Below are 27,167 nucleotides of genomic sequence, written 5' to 3'. Positions count from 1 at the left end.
CAAGGGTGAGCTAGTTCTTTCGGGCTGCCATGGATTCTCTTTCGTCTATGTCCATAATTTCGGACTTAGACTTTTCTAGCTAATTGATTAGTTCATTAGTTGGGGTTGTATCCTTTCTTGTTTAGACTTGTTGAACTTTAGATGTTTTGGTACATTGACTTTCAGGTTCTAGGTTATTTCTTCCGCATTGTTTAGTTCATAGTTAGACTTTCGTTGGAGTTTATGGGAACTCCCTAATTCTTTCCTTAGTATTTAACTTTCTTCTGTAACTTAAATGCTTTAGTTTTTGGTTCAGTTGCTTGGTTTGGTTTGTAGTAGTGGTTTTCCCACCGGAGGGTTAGTGTGGGTGTCAATCACGACGGTCTAGGTCGTGACAAAGTTGGTATTAGAGCCTAGGTTTGTTGATCTCGATGTACCAAAATGAGTCTAGTAGAGTCTTGCGGAAGAATACAGGGATGCCTTTACTTTTCTTCAAGAGGCTATAGGACTTTAGGAAATCTCTCTATTTTCTCTTTGTCTCCTTTCGTGCTATGACTTGATTCCAATTGGTATCTGGCGATTTAAATTGGTATCTAACCTCATTCACTCTTCTGTCCGCAGATGGTTAATACTAGATTCCACGGTGTCAGTCCGTAGATCCCGTCAATGCTCCAGCTGAGGAATCTACAGCGAGAGGTCCCGGTCGAGACTGGGGTAGAGGAAGAGCTAGGGTAGAGGCCGTGGAAGAGTAGTGCCTGCTGGGAATGAAGCTCCTGTTGAGAATGCTCATGTGAATAAGAACCCTTCTACGCATCATGAAGAGATAGATGAGAATGTTGGTGTTGAGAATGTGGGACAAGAGGAAGAAGTGCAGGCTGAAACTATCGATGTTCCTCCCATAGACCTAGTGTTAGCTCGACAGATCATGTCATTCTTGAAAGGGTTGGTTGGTCCTGGAGTGCTTCTTTCTGTTCAAGCAACTCAAGCTCTTGCTAATCCCCCTATTGCTAGCACTGCGCCCAAGACGGGTGGAATGGGAGGTAACGATGCTTTCTTTCATCCTTTGTTGGGTTCTGTTATAAATGGTAATGATCATGAAATGTTGACGAAGTTTTTTAAACTAAAGCCTCCTGTGTTTCTTGGTTCTGAGAATGAGGATGCTTATGAGTTCATCTTAGATTGCTATGAGAGGCTTCTTAAGTTGGGAATTGTCCATCAGCATGAGGTTGAGTTTGTGTCCTTTCAACTTCAAGGTGAGGGAAAGCAGTAGTGGAGAGCCTATATTGAATGCAGATCTTCTACTTAACCTCTACTTAGTTGGACCTAATTTCATGCTTTATTTTTGGAGAAATATGTGCCTAGGACTTTGAGGGATCGCAAGAAGGATGAGTTCATGGCTTTGGAACAATGTGGTATGACTATGGCTGTTTATGAGGCCAAGTTCCATATTTTGTCTAGATATGCTACTCAATTGGTGACTACTGAGGAAAAAAGAATCAATTATTTATTAGGGGACTAAATTCTGAGTTGCAAGTGTTATCTGTTCATATGACTTCTGCAGGGAGGAGCTTCAATGAGGTAACAGACTATGTTAAGAAAGTGGAGGGGGTGAGGCGAGACGGTCAGGCTAAGGCATTGGCAAAAGGGCGAAGAACTCGGGTAACTTTTAAAGTTCTTACTCCAGGGGGTCCGAAAGGCCAACACTTGCAGCCAAGCCAATTCAGTCCGCTATGCCCACCTCTACAAGTAACTACTTAGGAACTCCATCTCATAATTTGATTTAGGATAGCCAGGGAGTCGCACCTTCAGCGGGCAGCATGCTATCTTTTGATTGTATATGTTACAATTGTGGAGAGCCTGGGCATATGAGGAGAGATTGTCCCTACCCACGCGTGTTAGATTCTGCGCAGCAGCAGTCTAGAGCAGTGGTACCCGTGGGGAATGGTAAATATGGTAGAGGACACCCACAAGGTGGGCGAGGAGGTAATCAGCGATGCCGTATAGGTAGAGGAAATGGTAATGCAAGCAGAGAAGTGGCTCATCAAGATGATAGGGCTCAGTTCTATACCTTTCCAGCCAAGAATGAGGCAGAGGCGTCTGGCGCGGTGATCACATGTACTATTTTTGTCTGTGACCGGATGACTAATGTGATATTTGATCCAGGTTCTACTTATTCATATGTATCCGTGAGATTTGTCTCAAAGTTTGATATGATTTGTGATATACTTGATACCCATATCCATGTTTCTACCCCAGTTGAAGAGTCAGTCATAGTCACCCATGTCTATCGTGCTTGTCCTAATTTGTTTATGGGTTTTTAGACTTGGACTGATTTGGTGATTTTGGATATGACTGATTTTGATATAATCTTAGGTATGACTTGGTTGTCCCCCTATTATGTTGTACTTAATTGTCCTACTAAGTCTGTAACTCTAGATATTCCGGGAAGGTAAAAATTAGAGTGGGAAGGGGTGTACAAGCCTAAGCAAGCTAAGATCATATCCTCCATTCGGGTTAGGAAATTGGTAGAGCAGGGTTGTTTGGCTTATTTGGCTCATGTTAGGGATGTTGAGGTTGAGACTCCATCTATTGAGTCTATTCTTGTGGTGTCAGAATTTAGAGAAGTGTTTCCTAATGAGTTGCCTGGTATGCCTCCAGATAGAAATATAGATTTCTGCATTGATTTAGAGCCCGGTACACGCCTCATTTCTATCCCTCCATATTGCATGGCTCCAGCAAAATTGAGAGAGCTTAAGGCTCAAATCCAAGAGCTTCTTGATAAGGGATTTATTCGTCCTAGTGCTTCCCTTTGGGGAGCCCCAGTGTTGTTTGTTAAGAAAAAAAATGGTAGTATGAGAATGCGATAGATTACCGGCAATTGAATAGGGTCATTATTCGAAACAAGTACTCTTTGCCTCGAATAGATGATCTTTTTTACCAATTGCAAGGTGCACCAATTTTCTCTAAGATTGATCTAAGGTCTGGCTACCATCAGTTGAAAATTAGGCCTGAGGATGTGCCCAAGACAGCGTTTAGAACCCGCTATGGGCACTATGAGTTTTTGGTTATGTCTTTTGGTTTAACTAATGCGCCTGCAACTTTTATGAGTTTAGTGAATTGGGTGTTCAAGCCATTTCTTGATTCTTTTGTCATAGTCTTTATTGATGATATTTTGGTCTATTCGAAAAGTGAGGAAGAGCATGCCGACCATCTTCGTATTGCTTTGGGTATTCTTGGGAAGCAAAAGTTATATGCGAAATTTTCTAAATGTGAATTTTGGTTGACTTCTATGGCATTTTTGGGACACATAGTTTTAAAAGAAGGGGTAATAGTAGATTCTCAAAAGATTGATGTGGTTAAGAATTGGGTTCGACCAAGTTCTGTGACTGAAGTTAGGAGTTTTGTAGGGCTCGCTAGCTATTATCGCCGATTTGTGAAGAACTTTGCTTCTATTGCCACCCACTTGACTAATTTGACCAAAAAGGAGATACCATTTGAATAGACAGAAAAATGTGAGGAGAGCTTTCAAAAGCTCAAGACTCTTTTGACCACTGCACCTATCTTAGCATTACCGGTAGAAGGTAAAGATTTTGTTGTTTATTGTGATGCTTCACATTCTGGTTTGGGTGTTGTGTTGATGCAGTATAAGAATGTTATAGCTTATGCATTGCGTCAATTGAAAGTGCATGAGAGAAATTACCCAACCACGATTTGGAGTTGGCAGCGGTAGTGTTTGCTCTTATGATGTGGCGACATTATTTGTATGGTGTCATGTGTGAAGTGTTTACTGATCATTATAGTTTGCAGCATGTGTTCACTCAAAGGATCTGAATTTGAGACAACAAAAGTGGATGGAGTTACTTAAAGATTATGATGTCACCATTCAATACCATCCGGGAAAGGCAAATGTGGTGGCAGACGCTTTGAGTCGAAAAGCGGTGAGTATGGGTAGTTTAGCTTGCTTGAGTGTAACCAAGCGGCCTTTGGCTAAGGAAATTCAGACCTTGGAGTCTAAATTCATTGGGCATCTCAGCTAGTATTGAAGTAAGGGTCACGCTCATTGAGGAGATCAAGGCCAAACAATTTAAAGATGAGAATTTGGAGGAGCTTAGAAAAAAAACAGTGATTAGTAAGGCACAAGAGACCAATCTTGATGCAGAAGGCGTACTTAGTTTCAAAGGAAGAATTTGGGTTCCCCGAGTTGATGATTTGATTCAAAAGTTATTGATAGAGTCTCATGGGTCGCGATATTCTATTCATTCGGGTGTGACCAAGATGTATCGAGATTTGAAGCGAATTTATTAGTGGCCAGGCATGAAGAAAGATATAGCGGAGTTTGTGGCTAAATGTCAGAATTGTCAACAAATGAAGTATGAACATCAAAGGCCTGCAAGTTTGTTTCAAAGAATGCCAATTCCAGAATGGGAGTGGGAAAGGATAGCCATGGATTTTGTGGTTGGTCTTCCCAAGACTTTGGGGAAGTTTGATTCTATTTGAATAGTGGTTGATAGAATTACTAAGTCCGCCCATTTTATTCCGGTAAGAATAGATTATAATGCTGAACAATTGGCTAAGGTACATGTGAAAGAGATAGTGAGGTTGCATGGGGTGCCCCTTTCTATCATCTCAGACCGTGGTACCCAATTCACATCCAAGTTTTAGAGGAAGTTACATGATAAATTGGGCACACAACTCACTTTTAGTACAACCTTCCATCCACAAACAGACGAGCAGTCAGAGAGGACTATTCAAGTGTTAGAAGACATGTTGAGGGCATGTGTGATTGATTTTGGAGGGCATTGGGATAAGTTCTTACCTTTGTGTGAATTCTCTTATAATAATAGTTATCACTCTGGCATAGATATGGCACCATTTGAGGCACTTATGGGAGAGGATGTAGATCACCCATAGGTTGGCTCGAGGTTGGAGATGTGAAACCTTTAGGGGTTGATTTAGTGAAGGATGCGCAAGATAAGGTGATGAGTATTTAAGCTAAGCTTTTAGCAGCCCAGAGTAGACAAAAGAAGTATGCGGATCATAAGGTAAGCTACATGGCGTTTCAAACCGGTGAAAATGTTTTTCTCAAGGTATCACCCATGAAAGGGGTGATGATATTCGGCAAGAAAGGTAAGCTAAGTCCGCGATACATTGGTCCCTTTGAGGTTCTTGAATGTGTGGGACCGGTAGCATATAAATTGGCTTTACCTCCTAATCTATCGGGTGTTCATCCGATATTTCATGTGTCCATGTTGAAGAGATATCATGGTGACGGGATTACATCATTAAATGAGACTCAATTGTGTTAGACAAAGACCTCCAATATGAGAATGAACCGATTGCAATTCTTGATCGTGATGTGCGCAAGTTGAGGACCGAATAGATTAAGTCTGTGAAGGTTCAATGGAAGCATCGTCCAGTTAAGGAAGTTACGCTTGGGAAATCGAGAGGGACATGCGAGACAAGTATCCCCAATTGTTCGTCGATTCAGGTACTACTTCATTCATTCCTTAGCCTATTTTTCCTAAGTTTGTCACTCGGGGACGAGTGATGGGTAAATTGGTATCTATTGTAACGACCGGGTTCCGTCGTTATAGAAAAGTCAACGGAGAAAATTTTTTGGGTCAGAGAACTTTTTCGTAGTAACTTTGAATTTTCCAAATTTGGACGAAATCGGAGTCATCAAGGTGTAGGAAAATATGGAAACAATCGGGTGATTTAATTATGATTTTGATTACATGAATAGTTAGATAAGTCATTAAGGAATTCGTACGACTTTACGGAATTAAATTCGGGCAAGTAAAACTCCCAGGATCAATCTTAGCATGAAGGAGACTTTCTAAGTGTCGTTGGTTAGAGGTGTCTTGTGAAATAGGGCTCTTGGAATTATTAAAATAGCTCACTGTTTCGTGCAAGCCGCTTTGGCGCTAAATTTTGTCGCTCTGGCGAGGCCGCTATAGCGGGGTGAGGGACGCTGTGGTGAGCCAAACGCGATTTAAAGTCGTAAATAAACCCCTAAATGACTTTATTCTGCAGTTTTTTATTTTTAGATCTAAGGAACAAACCCAGGCGACTCTTGACAGTTTTCCACCATTCTTGAGGCAAAAGGTAGGCTTTTAACTGTCCAAATCCATTTTTCGATCTGTAGAACGTAATCTAATGGGTAAATATCGATAGGGGAGGGTTTTGATCTAGAATTTATGGTGGGAATAACCCTAATTGGGATAATTGAGTTCATGGATATGATCTAGGGTTATTAGAATTGTTAGTAATTCAAGTAATTAGTGATTGTTTATTGATTCCCGTGTTATATTGATTGTTTATAGACCAAGAACAAGCGGAACGAATCCAGAAAGGGAAGGATCAAGTTTCTTAGGGTTTCAAGCTTGTTTCGAGGTAGGTGATGGTTGTGAATCTATGATTGTGTAATGTATGTTTGTTCTTGCTTTATTATGATACATGTATGTATATGAATGTTACATTATTGATCACACTTGTTGTAAATGAGATAGATGAATGATGGTTACCATGAAATCATGACTTAATTGTATGATCTTGAGGATATACTTGTGATTGTGATTGTGGTGTGTTGAATGGATCGGTTGCCACTGTCACAACCCGAGCCTACACCCTGGACGTGGCCGGCACTCGAGAACCATTGCTGGTCCCCAAGCGAACCCTAATCCTGGCTGACTTCAAGCGAAAGACTAACTAAAGCATACAAAGCTTAAAAACTTAATAAAATTCAATAAACTCAACTTTTCAAAACTTTAACTCAAATGAACAACTCTGAATAGAAAAATAATATTCAACTCGCCATAAAATAGGCAACTTAAGTCTGTAAAACATTTAGTAAAATGAATAATACAGACTTCTCAACTATACTGACTATCTATGAAGCCTCTAATTGATAAAGATGGAAGTCGGGACAAGACCCACGACATCCTTACTAAGCTGAAAAGTAAATGAAATCCTCCGAAAATAAGGAGGCTCACCATAGCTAACTCGAACTCTCGGATGTATCAACGAAGCTCCTGAATACCTGTGTCTGCATCATGAGAAGATGCAGGCCAAATGGCTCAGTACGTGGAATATATGAGCATGTAAGGGGAATTCTAAAGCATAACATAAGCTTGAAAAGAAACTGAAGAACTTACCTGGCTCAACTCAACTCAACATAACTGAACGCATTTCAATATAAATCAGTTTAAAACAAGTGCAATATAAAGAAAAAGGAAAACTGTTTAAAACAGGATGTTAACTCATAATCATAATATCATAAAAGACATACCATGCTCCCTCTCAAAGTCTACTTGTGCAACGCATGAGTGAAGTCCCATACTCCCATTCATACTAAACAGAACCCCTTAAGGAATTATGCAAATACTGTTGTGGGAGTTTCTCTAACCAACAACCATCACTTAAGAACTATAGTGATGATACAACGTTACTAGCCCCACGCTGCCCGGGCCATCCTATACCTTGCCGTGGTATAGGATCTGAACTACTAAGTGGATCCACTAGTCTATGCGAAAAGGATTCATCTAAAAAGTATGACCATTTTCTACCCATGATGGCTACATGGTTTTCATGGAGACTTGAGTTAATATGAAACCCGCATCCCCACATTGGTGCTCAATAATACTCCCAAAAATATACTTAGCTCATATGTTTTAAAACAACTTCTTTCTTTAGTTTGAGATAATTACTCAAAAACTTAGCTTACCAGCTCTTTTGGAATCGATGTTCCCTTTCTTGCTCAAAACTCTTCTGGAAATCTCAGTTTCCTCTCATCTTAAATGTAAAAACATTTACCCTTGGGAATACTTAGTTCCCATATATCATTTTAAAGAAAATGAACTTTACTCTTACTCTTTACTCAACTTCAAAGCTTAAGTCTTAAAACAAAGTTTAAACATTTGTAAAAGACTCTTAAAAATATGGTTCACGCCGAATTATGGACTTGAACGACTCAATGCAAGGTTTTCAATAACCATAGATAGAACTCAATTACTTGGAACTCAAGGACTTCAATGATACTACTCATTTCAAGAATGCTCAACTCAGAGGGTTCATGCGGAATATGAGCATGAATATGACTCAAAGATACTTCTCATCTCAAGATTGTTCGACTTATAATGTTCATGCGAAATTATGGGCATGAATAATTCAACTCAAGCACTTCATAGGTAATAGGTAATAGTCCCATGATTAGGAATGTAATTTCAAATCGGTTAGAAACTCAATACTTAAGACTTAGGACATGAAGATATTACTTCTCTCATAGATACTCAACTTCTGGAGTTCATGCAGAATTTATGGGCATGAACGACTTGACTCGTAGGTCTACATAACATTATGGAACTCATGTATACTACTCTTCTCAGCCTCTTACTTACTTCCTCATAACTTAGTTCAAATCAATAGTTGATCTCAAAGGGTTCACAATCGAACTCAAAGGCTTTCTTGAACTCTACTCTTTATTCTCTCTTGAACGTGAATTATGAATTCAAGAGTTATGGTTCATGATATGAAAGATATAGATGATAGTGTAGACTCATGAATACATTCTCCCCACTCTCATGCTCACTTACTTGAGTCTTGGAACAAGTTACTAGAAATTGTAGAAGACTCCACAAAAGGACTCAAAGGGACTTTCTTAGAATGTTCGAAAGAATTCTCAAAACTTAACTCTCCAGTCTACCTTGAATTTGAATTATGAATTCAATGTTATGATCATGTTAGGAATGATTTTAGGTGTTTAGAAGTATCTTAGAGTATTTAGAATCGAAAGGGAGTGAAGGTGCACTTTAAACGAACTCAAACGAAGCAACCGAAGACAAACTGGATAGGGTAGGCGACCCTGGCGCTCTAAGTGGCGCGGGGCGCTAGTCCCTAAACTTCATAGGAGGGTTTGGGGCGCTCTGGCTGGCGCATCGCACCAGGCCCAAACCTAGAAAACTCGACGAAATTCTTTGCTTGTTTTCTCACCCTAATTCGCCTAGAATCGAACGGTTTCTTCCTCAATCACTTAGAATCAATTACTTAAGATAAGTACACTCTAATCTACTCAATACAGCCCTTAAAACACTCACTTTGATCTCAAGAAATCATCCAAAACCCAACACCACAAGATTTAGAATGAACTTCAAGAACACTTATCAATAACTCATCAAGAACTCAAATCTTTCAACTTCAAGAATGAAATTTCACTGAAAATAACATGATTGGCATGTGGGTGAACTAACCCAACACTATGGAAGTTTACATACCTCTTAGGGATTAAACCCATGGCGAAAATCCGCAACAAGACGCAAGAATCTCGACGAACGCTTGATCCTCTCCTCTTTTCTCTTCTTATCTCTTCTTGAACTCTCAACTAAAACCCTAGGCATATTTTAGGATTATAAAACTGATCCTAATCAGATTAGACTCCTAAAATATTACTAAAAATGAATTAAATCTGATTGGATAAGGAAAAGACCAAAATACCCCTCTAAAATCCGGTTTTGACTTTTCTTATCTAGACAACCCAACTTCGAATGGACATATCTCCCTCATACGAACTCAAAACTGAGCAAACTCAATGGAGTTAGAAAGATAATTCAAAGATCTTCCCTACGGTATCCGGTATCACACCTAACTCATCTTGAGCTAGAAGTTATGGTCGTTTGAAGTCGACCCAAAACTCATACTTAACTTAACTTGCAAAATTTCAGATTTTGCTATTTCCAATTTAATTCTTTTTGGAACTCAAGGTGATACATCTAGTGACCTTAACACTCAATAAATTTTAAATTCCTTGCAAAAAATCTCACTCACTACGAAGAACGGTTCGAGTCTTAGCTCAAAAATTTTCTAGGGTGTTACAGCCAGGTTCCGGCATAACTAACTTGGATCGGTTGTCACCTTCCGGCATAATTATGGGATCGGTTGCCACGTTCTGGCATAATCATTGGATCGGGTACCACATTTCGGTATGCTAACTATTTGGGTTTGGGTTCCATGAGTGGACCAATGACTTGTCATAATTGTGTATCTTGAAAAATGTGAAGTTGTTCGTTGTTCATAAATGTTGATAATATTGTATATGTTCGATATATGAATGTGATTATATTGTTGTATTGACTAATGTATGTTAAACTTAGTGGGATAGTCGCGTGATCCTACCAGTACACTGTGGTTGTGTACTGATACTGCACTTGCTCTTATTTTTGTTGATTACAAGGCATCTTCAAGCGGCTATTGACAGACCTTGCTTAGAAGATCAGTGACCGTTTTTGAACTCAAGGGTGAGCTAGTTCTTCCAGGCTGCCATGAGTTCTCTTTCATCTGTGTCCACCATTTCGGACTTAGACTTTTCTAGTTAATTGATTAGTTCATTAGTTGGGGTTGTATCCCTTCTTGTTTAGACTTGTTGAACTTTAGATGTTTTGGTACATTGACTTTTAGGTTCTAGGTTTTTCTTCGGCATTGTTTAGTTCATTGTTAGACTTTTGTTGGAGTTTATGGGACTCCCTAATTCTTTCCTTAGTATTTAATTTACTTCCGTAACTTAAATGCTTTAGTTTTTGGTTTAGTTGCTTGGTTTGGTTTGTAGTAGTGGTTCTCCCACCGGAGGGTTAGTGTGGGTGTCAATCACGACGGTCTAGGTCATGACACACAGTCTATCCCAAATTTAGCCGCAACATTATCATTAAAAGGTAACTTACTTTTCAAAAATGTCCACATTAAGAAAGACATTTTAAAAGGTAAATGCTTATGCCAAATCTTCTTTAAGAAATAAAAAATCTCATTTTTTCTGTCTAATATGCTTCCAGGCAGATGCAGTAGAGAGAATGCCATTGTTGTTAGGCGTTCAAATATGAGTATCAGAGATTTCGGGTTTGAGTCGCTCAGGTATGATATTGCTTTTGCTAGGGAACGCTTTACCCTCTAATATGAGACTTTCCGACGAATTCAGATTTAGTCGACTCAAATGTGTATATCAAACACCGAATAAGAAACTAAACAAAAAAAATCACAATATATGTACTTGAATATTTTGAGGTAAAAGTCCATATTACCCTATTCAAACTGTAACCAACTTTTTTGTAGAATAGGGCATGAGGGGACAAGCCAAACCCAAAACGCGCAATATGACTATGATGATGGCAATTCCATTAAAAAATAACTCTCCTTTATGATTTTTTTTTTTTTAATATTTCCTCTGTCTCAATTTATCTAAATTAATTTAATTTGGTACGAAATGCAAGAAACAAAGAAAGACGATCGAAATTTGTGGCTTGAATAAGCCATAAATATTTGTATCTATAAATAATTTCACTAAGGTAAAATGAACATTTTAAAATTAAATTGTTACTAAATATAGAAATATGTCATTCTTTTTTGAATTAGCTAAAAAAAGTAAGTCATATAAATTGAGATTGAGAAAACAATTTAGGAATATTTATATCTCGTGACTCAACTTTTAAGTGTGTACCCGATTGTTTTATTTTATTAATTTTAACAAATTAATTTTACTTACTATTCTGCAAATTAAAACAGAAATAAAAAGGAAAAATAGAAATTATAGAGGTTGTGGAGATGAAGAAGAAAGAGGAAAGGAGTTGATTGCTCATATAGATAGTCTTCAACTTTGAGTAATTGATCATTAAAACAATCAATTAATTTTTACCTTTTAGAAGTCAATTTACTTCACCTAATTTTATATTTTTGGGTGAAATTTAATGACTTGGCAAGTTTAATTTTTTAAGAAAAAAACTAATTAAAACATTAATTAGGCATCTAGATCAATTTAGAGTCCAACCGAACGTTATTATTTTTATTAAAAAATTGAGAAGTGAATACAAAAATTAAATATATGAAGATGGTCATTAAAACTAGGGAAAGAAAATAAAATATTTTTTTAAAGAAATAAAAGATAAGCACTAACTTTAATGATTAATTATCCAACATATTAAATGATTAATCAAAAGACGTACGCAGATTATTTGGGAAAATTGTGGGTCCCAAGTAAGATTCGGATACCTTCTTTTCATTTTTTCAAGTTCATATTTAGATAAGTGACACTTGCTATATTTTTAATTTTAAAATCTAAATTAAATTAATTTAACAAGCATCGTAATCATGGTTAAAGAACAAATTAGGAAAACACTCACCTAACTTTGATAAGAAAATTTTCATCTTCCACTAATTTTGATTCCTCATTCATATCATCAATTTAATTATATTTTCTGATTTCTTGTTGATATAATTTTAATTTTCTTTAAAAATTTAATCAATTGAAATTAAGAATATCCTTAATAAAGAAATACATAGAAGATAAAATACAAAAAAAATAACTCGAGATAATCTCTAAAAATTTAATATTAAAAAACATTTTAGATGATATTTTCTAAATTAATTTTAATATATACCATTGTTTATTTTAATTGAAATCTTGTAAACTATCTTTGACAAGATAGAAAAATCTAAGTATTTTTTATTTAGTAAAAAGATAAATATTTGACAAATAAATTATGTCAAAAATGAAAAAAAAAATGGAGAGGAAAGAAGATATTGTATAATAGTAATTGGAAAATATTTTAGAATGTTTTCCTGTTTTTTTAAAAAATAAAGTTTGTCTCCTCTTTTTTTCTTAATTATTTTGCTTCATATTTTGGTCAGATATAAAAAATTTAAAAGAAAAACGAAGGATATTTTTAAGTTTAGGTTAGGAAAATGATATTAATGCAAACGTAAAACATATATCATAAAAATAACGATATTAGTGAGGAACCAAAATTAGTGAAAGATGATATTTTTCTTATTAAAGTTGGTGAGTTTTTTTTCTAATTTATCTTTTAATTGTGGTTAAGAGGCTTATTAAATTAATTTAATCTAAATCTTTAAATTATAAATATGACAATTGACAAGTGTCACTGATCTAAATATGCACTTGAGAAAATGGAGAGAAGATGTGCCAACTTACACAAATTACACTAGTTTAGAAGCTAATTACTTAGTTACACTCTAGTTTTCAATATTATGTATCTTACCAGATTTTGGTGCCACTAGATACGTTCAGATACATGCATATCGATTATGTGGGGGCATATTTAAGTGTGGTTTGTTCTAAATACATTGTATCCAACTGGATTCACATTTTTAGAGATTCATAACAAATCTCATTGGCCTCTATCCCATCTCGCCACTCTTCCATGTATTACTCCCTATACATGTATCTAGTGTAATTCACATGTATATGAGATACATATGAATCTCGCTCATTTTCTCCATATTTTTATATATCTGGTAGCAAAATACATGTCTCTAAGTGTAAGATTCACAAAAAACTCTTAATTAGTGATAAGATACATAATATTTTGAAAATATAAATAATAATAGTATATATATAATAGTGAAGTATGTCTAATTATATTGTTTATCAAAAAAATAAATAATAACAATCTCACAGAACTATTTTTTTTGAGTTTGTAATGGATATTGACAAGAACAAACCAAGCACTGCCAAGTACATTAAACAAATAATATAATCAAGGACGGATTTACCTTATGTTAAGGGGTGTCACGGGACACTGCTTGATCGGAGTTTTTTATTAAATACTTTTACCTAATTAAAAAACAAAATCAGAAAATTGATTAAATGTAATAAAGTGACACTGCTTAACATAAATAGGGGCATAGTTCAAGTGGTTTGGCGCCTTGATTGTTTGTTAGAATTTGTGAGTTCGAATTCCAGCAACTACACTTAGTATAATTTTTAAGTAAAATTTCTAGTTCAATGCTTTCCTATATATATATATATATATATATATATATATATATATATATATATATATATATATTATTTTTATTTATTATTAATATTATATATTTATTTATTTATTTTAAAACGCGACACTCCTTACAAAATATTCGGCGTACGCCACTGAATATAATTGATTGGATAATATTCCTAAATTGAATGAATACAAACAAATAAACATTTGTCCAAATATTACATGAAAAAATTATCTTCAGGTCGTTAGTGGAATACTTGACAAATCCACTTACGCAAATAATTAGAAGTACATATTTATGAAACCATTAAAAGATATATTATTTGTTAAGACTATCAAAGTGATAGTTCTTACCATGAAAGCACTAGATGATTTATCATAACTATTCAAATCAAAACCATAGAGCATAATTCAATTAATTAATTTACGTATTTGTCGAATTTGGGCATAAGAACTGACGCTACATAAACTTTACCACTTTACACCTAATCAACAAAAAATGGTTTATAGTGCCCAATAATTCTTAACATCTTAGTGACGATTTCATCAAAAAAAAAAAACCACTATTTTATAAATTGTTAAGCACATGTTAACACATAAAAGTTATTCATTATTATTAATAATAGAAGTGTGGACATAAAAAATGTTGCGAGATAGAGTTTTATCACCTAATACAATTGTTAAAAAATGGGATAAAATTTCCTTATTATTAGAAATTTGCACAAAAAAAAATGATGTCAGATAGAGTCTTGTCACCTAATACAATAAAATATGAAGAAAAAAAATCGTTAAGTATAATTGTGTCAAGTAATATTTAGTGGTCTAGTGATCTATCTCATAAAATAATTCGCAGTTATAATCCAAATTTAACTGATATGCTTATCAAAATAATTAAAAATGACAAAAGATATTAATAGCAAACATCCGGTGCGAGTAAGTTTTTTTCCGTCAGTATTAATTGTAAATTGATGGGATGATTTTTAAATATTATTTTAAATGATTTAAATTATAATTAGATATTTTTTTGTAATTTATAATAATTAAAATTATCTATCTCTTTATGCATTACCTACGTGAGTATATGTTTACAAATTCCTCACTCTCTTTTATTCTCAATTGTGTAAATAAAATTTGATTTTTAACAGAATTATTAACATGAGCAAATTACACTTATTCTGCTTATTTATTTTATTATTGATCTTCATTAATTTATATGTTTGATTACTATGTTACACTCTTTTAGGATAAAATATGCTTTTTAAAAAATACAATTGAAATATGATGTTTATTATTTTGGATAAGAGTTTGTAAAGTTTGAAAATACATATTTTTAATATAAATTCCACTGCAGTGTGTGTTAATAAATAGAACCTTGTACTGCACAAATCGTTCATTTCAAAGTATTATTATAAAAAGAATTTATTGTAATATTTTTCTGTAAATGACATAAAAATGATTACTTTGATAAATAATCACTATATTTAGATTACTATCGAGAAACTCTCTTTTGGGATAGGCAAATAAATTCTCTTCATAAAGACAAATATAAAGTAATCATAAAATTCACATATCACATAAATTATGTCGTCTTATATTCTCTATATTTAGATTACTATAGAAAAGAAAAAGATATTATTGATGACATATTTTATTGGGCAAATTACACCACTAGTTTAGGTCCTAATTATTAAGATTTTCGATACTTTTAAATATTACTTCCTCTACCATATTTCATGCTTAGGATATATGAGTATGAATCCGTGAGATATATGTATCTGTCGAATTTTTAAACCAGGATACATATTTTGTAACTGATTTCCTTAATTAGAGGAGTAATTGAGGATTTTCAAAATATATAGACAATTAATTCGAAAAATTTAAATTAATTAAATCCCTTAATGTAAGGTGGAAATCAAGGAGTGTGTTTTTTAATTAATTTTATTTATTTTTCTTTGAAATAACGAATTCATTAATATTAATAATAAAAAACAAAAAACATGTATGTCTTGGTCATGTAATTTGATTAATTTCATTTTATTACACTTAAAATAATAAATTCATTAATTTGATATATCAATTATCAATATATCATGTATCCAATAAACTAAACACTTAGATACATGGGTATCACCAAGTACATTCATATGTATCATAGAAATATCTAGTATTAATTTTATGTATTTGTTATATGTATCTAGTATTAATTTCATGCATCTATTTATATATGATCTAATATTATTTCATTTATCTTTTATATATATAATTTGATGTATCAAGTATCAATTTCATACGTTATATCCGAAACATGTATCTCGGATAAATATGAAAATAGTAAGATACATTGTAACATAACAAATATATATATACACACACACACATGATACAGATACATATGACAAGACTCAGATACATGACACAACAAATTGTGTCAAATACATGCGTAAATCTCCAGTATATTTATTTACATACACACTTAATAAGATACATTGATAGCGTATATAACCGGTACCATCTTCAATATCGAATTTGGTAAATCTATTGAGCTTGAAATCTCTACTTACAACGATACACGTTGTCTCTGCGCGCGAGGGCGTCTCCCCTTGCGAGAAAAAATGATGGGTATGTTGGGGGATTGATTTGAGAGTGAGAAAATCAAAGGCTAAGAGTTTGACGTGTGTGTTGACAAGTTGTAAAACATCTATTTTAATGGAGTGTTGACTACTGATCAAGGGAAGAGAAAGAAGAAGAGTTAGAGCTTACCCTAAGTACTCATATTCCTGAGAGAAAGACATTTGTTTTAATTAAAATGTTAATTTTGGAGTTTAAATGTAAAAATAATCTATTCTTCCTAATTTTAAGGGATCGAAGGTGGATATTTGATTGTATCTTTAATAATATATGGTATAAAATATTAAAAGTGGCAATATATATAATTATTTAAAAGTAGAGATAAAATTAGTATATACGATAGTGAATTAGAAAGCTATCCAATATTCGCAGTGTGCTTTCACCATATATCATCAATGTTTACTATTTAAAGAAAAAAAAAATATAATTTCAGGAATGATGTAAATTATTTATAAAAAAAAAACAAAAAATTAAAGATGATCTAAACCTTGTCCTATGTACACATCACATATTGTAAGCAATTTTCGCCAAAAAAAAATGCTAAACAAATTGATCAAATAGAGATGGAGATCGTGTGTCCATAAAAAATTCTGACCAGTTTTACAGGAAAATCAACAACTTTGTTAGCTTCTCTGTAATAATATGTTAGAGTGATATCATCTTGAACAATATTGTTAATAGTATTTTAATAAGGGGAACTTTCGCATATAGCCATTCAAAAATAGTTTAATTGCGCTTCATAGCTATAGTTTGCTAGTTACGATTCGTAGCTATAATGCTATAGGGAGAAGAGTGACGAGCGAGATTGGGAGAGGGAGGAGAGAGGCGAGCAAGAGAGGGCAAAGAGTGGAGAGAGACTAATTGTATAGGTATATTTTTTTCGAATTGTATATGTATATCTGTCAAAGAATTGTCTATATGTAACGGGTATACACATGTATTTGTATATCTGACGAGCGAGATTGGGAGAGGGAGGAGAGAAGCGAGCGAGAGAGGGCAAAGAGTGTAGAGAGGTGAACTGTATATGTATATGTGTCAGATAATTATATATATATATATATATATATATATATATATATATATATAACTGATATACATATGTATTTGTATATCTGGCGAGAGAGATTGGGAGAGGGAGGAGAGAGGTGAGCGAGCGAGAAAGGCCAAAGAGTGGAGAGAGAATAATTATATTTGTATATATGTCATATAATTGTGTGTGTGTATATATATGTGTGTGTGTGTGTGTATAATTTGTATTTGTATAGGTATAAAAGAGGACAAGTGACGTAATTAAAGCTAAAATTAAGTTGCGAACCATAATTAATTCAAACTGTAGTTATATTAGCTAATTAACTAGTATAAGTATGCTTTCCCGCATAATTTTCCCTTTTAATAATGACCTTTAAACTAAGATTTTGAAAGGTCTTGTTTTTCATAATATCTATAACAATCAGAGAGTCATTACTAAAAAAGTTATCAAAAAAAGATCTCAAATTGGAGATCAAATAAGTATTGATCAGGAAAAAAAATGAATCATAAGAATTCAATTTATCAACATTATAAGGTCGTATTTTTAATTACTAAATAATAAAATGTTTCATTGGTGGTTTAGATCTCAATCTTCAAAATGACAAGATATTTCCTTTCACCTAACATATATTTTGTTTATAAAGATAATATTTCACTGAACATGCTTACCAAAATGGTCCATTACATATAATTATGAAAAATCAATAAAAAGTGAATGTTTCAGTGTGTATTATCATATTATATAGTCTTCATTGCACTTGGTTGAATGATATTTTATCAAATAATGAGTATCAGGAAACACACGTCACACCAATAATTGTCCATTCAACATGACATTTTTTATCTGATAAATAATATAAGCATAAATAAATAAAAAGTATATGGTCAATTACAATCGTCCATTAATGCAAATCTATAATCATTATAGTCAACTATATTATAGATTAAGCAAATAGTCCACACAATTAGTATCTCCTAAAGTGGAAAACAAATGCACTGATCTGGATAAGTGTTATGGAAATGCTAAGTGGCTCCAAAAGTGGAAACTTAGGGTGTGTTTGGTACGAAGGAAAACATTTTCCGAAAAATGTTTTCCAATTTTCTCATGTTTGGTTGGGTTAAATGTTTTGGAAAATGTTTTTCAAATCAACTCATTTTCCTCAAATTTAAGGAAAATGACTTCCCTTCAAAACTTAAGGAAAACATTTTCCAAAACTCTCTTCCAACTTTCAATTTAAAAAAAAATTGTTGAAAAAATCAATTTATTTGGTCCCTACCCTCAAACCACCCCCCCAAAAAAAAATATAATTTAAAGTTTATTTTTAAATTCAATATTTTTACCCCACCCTCACCCTTACCCCCACCCCTACCACAACCCCTCGCAAAAAAATATTAAAAGTTGTTTTTAAAAGATATTTCTAATTTCAATTTTTTATTTTTTTACATCCCCACCTCCTACCCTCGCCCCCCAGCCCCCTATCAGACCCCACCCCCTTCAAAAAGAAAAAAATTAAGTTTGTTTTTGAAAAATATTATTTCATTTTTTCACCCTTACCCTCGACCCCCCTACCCAACCCCCACCCACCCCTTACCAGCCCCCCACCCCCCAAAAAAAAATTAAGTTTGTTTTTAAAAAATATTTTCGACTTCAAAATTTCATTTTTTCACCTCTATCCTCGATTCCCCCCCCCCCCCCCCCTCACCCCCTACCAGCCCCCCAATCCCCAAAAAAAATTTAAGTTTGTTTTAAAAAAATGATATTTTCGACTTCAAAATTTCATTTTTTCACCCCTACCCTCAACCCCCTACCCACCCAACCCCTACCAGCCCCCCCACCCCCCAAAAAAAAATTTAAGTTTGTTTTTTAAAAAATATTTTTAACTTTAAAATTTCAATTTTTCACCCCTACCCTTGACCCCCCACCCATGCCCTACCAGCCCCCCCCCCCCCCCCCCCAAAAAAAAATTTAAGTTTTTTTTTAAAAAAATATTTTTAACTTCAAAATTTCAATTTTTCACCCCTACCCTCGAACCCCCTACCAGCCCCCACCCCCAAAAAAAATTAAGTTTATTTTTAAAAAATATTTTCAATTTCAACAATTATTTTCTACTCTAGTAAAAATAAAAGAAATTTTTCAAAAAACATTTTTCATTCATAAATCAAACACTAAAATAATTTTTTGAAAAATATTTTCTACTCACCAACCAAACATGAGAAAATAAGTCAAAAATCAACTTGTTTTCCAAGAAAACATTTTCTAGGAAAACATTTTCCATGGAAAACATTTTCCTTCATACCAAACACACCCTTAGATACCGCTCCGTTCATTTTTATTTGTCTATATAACTTTTTATTTTTCATTTTTTATATTCAATATTAATTACTTACTCCCTTACTATTTCTTACAATTAATATGAATATTATAATAAAATACTTACATTTATTATTATTTCTTTAAAGTTGCGCAAAATTTAAAACAGATAAGTAAAAATGTAAAGGAAATAGAAAAAATATTAGGTGATCAATTTAATAATAACGGATCCACTAAGGCATGTGAGGCTCTTCAAATATATTTGCTCCTATGCATATTTGTTATAATACTTTTTGCTTGATCACATTTCTTATAAAATCACTAACATCGAAAAAGTAGAAAGAGTTTTCACTAAATTATCTTTAATTATATAGTATTAATTAAATATAACTTCTTAGTTATAAAATAATTCATTTATTTAAATAGAGATAACTTTAGAAAAAATAATTAATAGCTTCTTCATTTCCCTTTTGTTTTTGAGCAACTTTCGCATATAACAAACACAAAAATCATATTTGTATGTTATATCTATAGTTTGTATAATTGTGCTCCATAGCAAACATAAATATGTATATTTCGCTATACATCTACAAAAGAAAAGAAAGCAGTTGTATATAATATGTTTCTGTTTCGGTATACATATACAAAAGATCAATTGTATAATCTGTGTTTATATAAAGCGAGAAAGAGAGAAAGGCAAAAGAGAACTGGGCAGGGGAATATTTGTATTGTATAATTATAAGTGTATAGAACGAAGATATATGTATTTGCATGTGTATATGCAATTTTCTCTCGTTTTATACAAATAGAAACACAATTTATACATTTCTATTTGTATAAGCGAGAGAGGTGAGGGAGAGACTGGCGAGTGAGATCTGGGAGAGTGGCGAGTGAGATCTGGGAGACGGAAGAGAGGAAAACGAAAATATATGTATATATACAATTTTCTCTCGCTTTATACAAACACAAACGCATTTTATACATTTGTGTTTGTGTAAAAGCGAGAGAACGAGAGTGGTGAGCGAGATTCACCAGGAGAGAGGCGAAATAACAACAGTTTGCTATGAGGTACAATTAAATCAAACTATGTTTATAGCATTTAATTTGAATTAATAGTTTGCTCCCGTTGGCTCTATTTTGTTTTGTTGTTTTATGTCTGAGATTTGAGCCATTTTTTGGGCTGGATCATTTTGTTGGGGAAAACAACAGAATACTTTTTAATTCAAAATATTTATCAATGACCTTTTATTTGTAGAGATTTTTTTATAGGGAAAATTGTATAAAATAGCAAACTATTAATTCAAATTAAATACTATAACCACAGTTTCATTTAATTCTAATCTGTAACAAATAGTTTGCCACTCGTCTCTCTCCCTAGCTAATCTCGTTCGCCACTCTCCCTCGCCTCTCTCACTTTATACAAATACAAATGTATAAACTGTGTTTCTGTTTGTATAAAGTGAGAAAAAACTGTATATACACATGCAAATGCATATATCTTCGTCATATACGCTTATAATTATACAATACAATTTTTTCCTTGTTCAGTTATCTTTTGTCTTTCTCTCTTTATCGCTTTATACAAAAACAGATTATACAAAATACAATGTATAATTTGTGCTTGTATAAAGCGAGAGAGAGATTTGTATACAAATCTATCTGTATACAAAAATACAGTTACATATACATATACATATTTATATTAAATACATATAATACACATATACATATACGATTGAAAATCACAATAAAAAAACATATAGACAAAAATACGGTAGATATACATTACAATTTTTTATGTATAATTATACCGAAATATACAAATACAGATTTTTATGTATATGTATATCGAAATATACAGATTAATAGCCATAGCAAAGTTTGTTATGGAACGCAATTATACAAATTATAGCTATAGTATACAAATATGATTTTTATGTTTGCTAAACCTAAAATTTTCTCTTTTTTATAAATAAATATAGTTTGGATCATAATTATGAATTGTAACTACAGTTTTCCTAATTGCTATTCATAGCAACAAGTTCAGAGAGGAGAGAGGCAAACAAATTGTATCTCAAATCCAATTTATATCTCAATTGAAATGGTGATACATAGATAACAGATACACATATCCACATATACACAACCTCCTCTTCCTCTGATCTCAAATATTGTCCGCCTTTGTTCTCTCTCTTTTAATCTCATACACATATACACAAATAAAATATACACACTTTATCACTCCTAAAATAAATACACACATACAATATGTATCAATATTTTGTGATTCATGAATGGCAAAAAACATTGATACAATAGTTGAGTACTGTATCAACGCTAAAATAAGTATACGGATACAATTTTTCTGATAATAGTTGTATCAATTTTTTTCGATACATAGATATAGCTTGATAGATGTATTATTTTTTTATACACAAATATAATTTTTATCCCTAATATAATTTGATTGTATCAATATGTATAAATCGAAGAAGATATATTTTTGAGAATATGCATATTAGTTTTTCTACATACACGGTATTCAAGTGGATTTACATGTATCTGAGATACATAGACATATTTCGGTAGCCTCACTCATAGTGGCGAATCTACAGCCAAAAAAAGGCTCTAACTTTAGGACAGATCAGAAAAATATTGCAAAACATGAGTGTGAAAGTCATTTCCACCACCCTTTCTTATCATTGAGCTGTCAATCAATTTTGTTAAGGGTTCACATATTAATATACACATATATATTTATTAATTTTCTAATACAAATACGAAATTTACTCTGTAAAAAAAACCCTCGAACCCACACCTTGTTGTGAGCACTAGCACAATTATTTTCAGTATAATCTAAAGTACAGTAAGTATTAATAGCTGCAAAACTGGCAAATTTGTGTAAAGGAATCAGAATGTTTTCTGTAGCACCAATCTTTCCAAATTCTCAATCAACTATTTTTGGAAGAAGGACATACAATACTAATATTAATACTTATCAAGCAAATTATCTAAGCTTTCGTCTTTGGTCCAATTTCCGTTTCAGAAGAACAAAATTAAGGAGCCAAGCAATGGATCCTTCACGTCATTTGGCTGATTTTGAACCAACACTTTGGGGAGACCATTTTCTCTCCTACACTCCTCAACAAACAGTAAACGCGCCGCGCTGCGCCTTCTTTTCTTAAAATACATTTGAGTTGTATCGTTTGATTAATGAAAATGATTATTTATCCATCCGCAGGAAATTAGTACCCAAGAGAAAGTTGAAGTTGATGAATTAAAATAGATGATCAGGAAAACGTTGGTGGAAACTCCGGACAATAGTACACAAAAACTTGTGTTGATAGACACAATTCAACGATTGGGAGTAGCATATCATTTTCATAATGAAATCGAAGTATCCATTAAAAACATTTTTGATTCTCAACTACAGAGTGAGAATAATGATGATAATCTTCACGTTGTTGCTCTTCGTTTTCGACTACTGAGGCAACAAGGCCATTACATCTCTTCTGGTAACTTTTATATATATATATATATATATATTCTGCAACTTCTTCATTGTTTTTCCTTTTCTTTACTTACTTTTTGGCCCATTAGCTTTTCTATCTAATTGTAACTATTACCTTACACTCATGTACTAGCTGGTAATTAAAGGCAAAATACTTTGGAAGAACTTAAAATTTGTGAAGAGCTTCAGATACTAATTTCACGTGGTACCTTCTTTTCCCATCATAATTTTGTTTATCAAGATTTAGATAGATGAAATTGAAGAAATTTCCTATTATATGTTGCTTCCGTTAGGATTTGAATATGAGGCTTCATGATTTATAAATTATTTTATTGACCATTATAGGCTACTACCAAGGGTAAGAAATTCGTACTCGCTCCGTCTTATTTGATGTGGCATCATTTTCTTTTTAGTTCGTCCTAAAAAGAATGTTAAATTACTATAATTGAAAATAACTAAATTTAAAAATATCTTTTTACCTTAATGAAATGATTTATAGTCAGACAAATATCTAAGGATTATTTTAGACCTTAAATTTTAAAAGTCTTTATTTTTACCATAAATATCATTACTAGTTTAAAAGTCTTTATTTTTACCATAAATATCATTACTAGTTAATTAGCGTCACATGAGATAGGACAGGAGGAGTAATTCAAGTAAGCATATACTTCATATTTTGTTCTTTAACAATTAGTATAACGATGAAAGTTTTATCCTTCAGGTAACCTAGTGGATTAGACAAATATCCAATCCATCGAATATGTATTTTTGTTATAATCAATACATAAATTAAGTAGTGCCTAATCCCCACAATTATGATTTTTTTTTATTAAAAAAAACTTTATTGTCAACAACGATAAAAGTGGAAACATATAACTTTATTGGCAGGGTGTGGAAATTGTTGATGAGAAAACATGTTGATGGATTAGTGAAAAACTATGAAATTACCAAACAGAAATAAATAAACAAACTAGATTTTGCTATATATTAATTTTAAATATAAAGTTTATACAGACTGTACTTTTGCACAATTTATTAAGGAAATTTGGAAAAGTGCTTGCATGAATTTGCTCGTTAGATTCAGAGTTGACGTGATAGATTATAGATTAAAATTACATTTTAAAAGTTTTTATACACACGTATAGGGGTCAATATTTTATTTTCTTTTATCTTATTAATCATGCATACTATTGCAAAGTTTTTTTCGGTCAAAATTAACATAAACATGATGATTTAACCAGATGTGTTCAAGCAATTCATGGATCCTAACGGAAATTTCAAGGAAACACTTATTAATGATGATGTCCAAGGATTATTGAGTTTGTATGAAGCATCACATATGAGAATGCACGATGAGGAGATTCTTGAGGAAGCTCTTATCTTTACCACCACTCGTCTCGAGTCCCTACTCCCCAACTTGACCAATAACTCACTTAAGATTCAAGTTACTGAAGCGTTAAGTCAGCCTATTCGTAAAACAGTACCAAGGGTAGGAGCAAGAAAATACATACACATTTATGAAAACATCAAATCACATAACGATTTACTATTGAAATTCGCGAAATTGGATTTTAACATGTTGCAAAAGGTGCATCAAGACGAGTTTAACGAGATATCAAGGTATGTATATATTCATTCATGTTATATCCCCTTCCTAATTAAATGAATACGCGATAAATGTATGTACTATGATTTTAATAATGGTCTCGATCACTATATATATATGTACTTAGGCGGTGGAAAGATTTGGATATTGCAAACAAATTACCATATGCAAAAGACAGATTTGTGGAAAGTTACTTTTGGATAATTGGATTGTCTGTTGAGCCCCAATATAGTCGATTGAGAAGAATGTTAACAAAAGTAGTCAACATGAACTCTATTGTTGATGACACTTACGATGCTTATGGAACCCATGATGAACTTGTGCTTCTCACTAATGCAATTGAGAGGTAACCTAATTAGTTTTTAATACGTAGGTCGTTTGATCAATATTATATCATTATATGTTAGGATTATTTTAGTATATTTTTCTTTGTCATCTTATTTATCACTGCTATAGCTTGCGATTATAATTACCTTCCACATGTTGCTCTTGATATTATTTCGATCCCAACAAATTCAACTGTCAAGTACAGATGGGACATAAGTGTTATGGATTCATTACCACCATATATGAGAATTGTTTATCAAGAACTTCTCAATATCTACAATGAAGCAGAAGAAGTATTGGCCAAAGAAGGCAAAACGAATAGCGTAATCTACTATGCAAAAAATGAGGTATAGTTTGGGAAAATCCAAAATCTAACTTAGTCTATTCTTGCTTAAGCTACATCTAACTATAGGTTAAAAAAGAATTGTTGACATTTTGAATCAAAAGGAAGATATGGTGTTAGTGTCGGGGCATAGTTTGGGAAAATCCAAAAATTCAACTTGAAATTTGAACTTTTTAGATTTTTTTGTTTGAATTTTTAGATTATGAATTGAATTTCGAATCTGGGATCTTGATACCTATATTTGTCCCTACCAATTAGACATAAGCCCATCCACCTAATACTAAGTTCAATAAAAAAAAACACCTTACTATATCAATCAATATATTCTATAGTCTATTCTATTAGCTAATAAATTGTGCAAACTGAGATGCATTCACCAAATTGCACAGCACATATAAGGATTGAGTAGTGCAGTTGATTTGAATATGAACTATTATTAGTAGGGAACTTACATAAATCTCACTCGTTTAGGAGCTAATTACTTAGATACACTCTAGTTTGCAATATTACATGTCTTACTAGATTTTGATGCACCCTGATACGTTCAGATATGCCTAGATATATGTATCTCGGGATACATGAGGTCAAAATTATGTGTAATTTGTACCATATATATTTGGGATACATAACAAATCTCTCTCGCCTCCCTCGCCTCTATCCCTCTCGCTTGCCACTCTCCTATGTATCTAGTATCCAAGATACATGTGAATTACACGATATACATACATATTCATGTATCTAGTGTGATTCACATGTATACAAATCTCGTTCGCCTCTTGACCTATTATATTGTATCAGGTAGCAAAAGTACATGTTTCTAAGTGTATCTTCCTTAATATATGATAGAAAACTCTTAATTAGTGGTAAAATATGTAATATTTTAAATGTATAAGTAATAATAGTATAAAATTTGATAGTGAAGACGGTCTAATTAAGTAGTTTCTCCTATTATTATGATCTAGCTAGATTAGGATTTTATAATGATTTCAATGTTTGGTATTTTGTTGTAGTGGAAAAAATTGACGGCTGCCTATATGAAGGAAAGTGATTGGTTGAATGCTGGTTATATTCCAAAATGTGATGAATATATGAAAAATGCAGTAATAACAGCTACATGTATGCTTTATGTAACAAATTCCTTGGTTGGCATGGACAAATTGTATATGACCAAAGAGAATATTGAGTGGCTAACAAATGGGCTTTTGGTTGCACGTTCTGCTGGAGCAATCTGTCGATGTATGGATGATATTTCTGATCATGAAGTAAGTATAACACAATGTAACATACAAAATTAAAAGCAATTATATAGATGTTGTATTGAATGTATTTGTATCGTTATTCGTAGGTTAATCAACAAAGAGGACATGTTGCTTCAATTGTTGACTGCTACATAAAAGAATATGGAGTTTCAAAGGAGGAGGCGTATGTTGAGATTCGGAAGATGGTCACGAATGCATGGAAAGATATAAATAAGGAATTCCTTTTTCATAAGGAAGTACCATTTTTCGTCCTTGAACTAGGTTTAAATTTTGCGCAATTGGTAGATACAACTTTTGGAGATGGTCATGACGAATATACAAGTCCCAAATCCGAAACTAAAAAGATGCTTAGTTTGTTGCTTGTTCAATCCATCAATATATGACAACAATGCA

The 27,167-nt window shown here is 32.9% G+C and overlaps 1 pseudogene; it reads left to right on the top strand.

Moving 5' to 3' along the window:
* Positions 1 to 1,844: 1,844 nt before the first annotated feature.
* Positions 1,845 to 27,167, top strand: LOC125837976 (sesquiterpene synthase 12-like; annotated as a pseudogene).

This window comes from Solanum verrucosum, unplaced genomic scaffold (assembly GCF_900185275.1).
Source record: "Solanum verrucosum unplaced genomic scaffold, falcon-dt-bn FXZP01000079.1, whole genome shotgun sequence".
Classification (NCBI taxonomy): Eukaryota; Viridiplantae; Streptophyta; class Magnoliopsida; order Solanales; family Solanaceae; genus Solanum; species Solanum verrucosum.
The sequence above is the reverse complement of the archived record's forward strand: the minus strand, read 5'-3'. Positions and strand labels throughout refer to the sequence as shown.